The sequence below is a fragment of the Callorhinus ursinus genome, unplaced genomic scaffold, assembly GCF_003265705.2.
Source record: "Callorhinus ursinus isolate GAN/ISIS: 27379988/994484 unplaced genomic scaffold, GSC_fseal_2.0 scaffold60, whole genome shotgun sequence".
Taxonomy (NCBI): domain Eukaryota; kingdom Metazoa; phylum Chordata; class Mammalia; order Carnivora; family Otariidae; genus Callorhinus; species Callorhinus ursinus.
This window is the reverse complement of record NW_027397122.1, coordinates 8,846,011-8,846,972: the sequence shown is the minus strand read 5'-3', so window position 1 is coordinate 8,846,972 and position 962 is coordinate 8,846,011. Positions and strand designations below refer to the sequence as shown.

Genomic DNA, 962 nt, shown 5'->3' with positions numbered 1-962 from the left:
AGGAAGGTGATGGGGCGGTGATGGGGGCAGCCAGGAGCAGTAAGGAAAGTGATGGGGGCGGTGATGGGGGCACTGGCGGAAACTCTCGACTGAGAGCCAGGCTGGACCAGAAGGAACCTCAGATGACGATGGACGTACTGCTCGCAGGCCGCGGGGCGCCCCTGCAGAGCGCTGGGCAAGGGCGCATCTTGATGCGATTTACACGTTATTAGAGAGACAGCTCAGGAACGAAGGAACCCGCGGGCCACGGACGTGCCTGGGGGCCCGGCGCCGTGTCAGCAACACCCTTTGTATTCTGAGGACGCACACACGGGTGACCCCGTGTCCTGCTGGACTAGGGTGACGCCTTTGCCCTGGGGTCAGTACACTGCACGTCCCTTCGCCCAAAACTAAGTTCAGGGCGCCCGGCTGGCGCAGGGGCAGAGCGCGCGACTCCTGAGCTTGGGGAGGGGAGCTCGAGCCCACCTTGCGCGCGGAGAGGGCTTAAAACAGGAAAACCCCAGCAACACACACAGACTGCCTGAGAGTGGAGGGAAAGTACTCTCCCTGCCCGCGCACACACTAGCACCCGCACAATTCTCGCCTCCGCCGCGGGAGGCCTGACACTGCGCGCGCTCTCGTTCCTCAGGTGTGGGCTGCAGCCCTCACACCGCGCCCGCCGCACCGGGGCTCCTGGCGCCGACCCCGGGGCCCGCAGGACTCGGGGCGGGAAGGAGGACGAGGTCTGGGACGGCTGAGGTTCAGGCCGCGGCTCCGAGCCCTGGCGGAACAGCCACGTCCCCCGGGGCCCACGGCCGCCGGCGTGCGCGCATCTTCGCCCACACAGAACACGCGCGGCCGGCGGTACTTACAGAACCACGGCCCCCTCGGGACGGCCCCGCCGCCTGAGAGCGAGCCCAGCGGGCGGACACAGGCCACCGTCGCCCGCGCCCTCACAGCCACCGCTCGCCGGCGCCGGCCCC

General features: G+C 68.8%; 1 protein-coding gene across 3 annotated transcripts in view; it reads right to left on the bottom strand.

Moving 5' to 3' along the window:
• The window catches only part of URGCP (upregulator of cell proliferation), a 57,835-nt gene extending 56,873 nt beyond the window's left edge, over positions 1 to 962 (bottom strand). For 2 of the 3 annotated variants that reach the window (XM_073885048.1, XM_073885047.1), the window contains exon 1: positions 852 to 962. The gene's annotated coding sequence lies outside the window, so the exon portion shown is untranslated. The remainder of the gene's footprint in view (positions 1 to 851) is intronic. The other variant, XM_073885050.1, reaches the window with a different exon arrangement.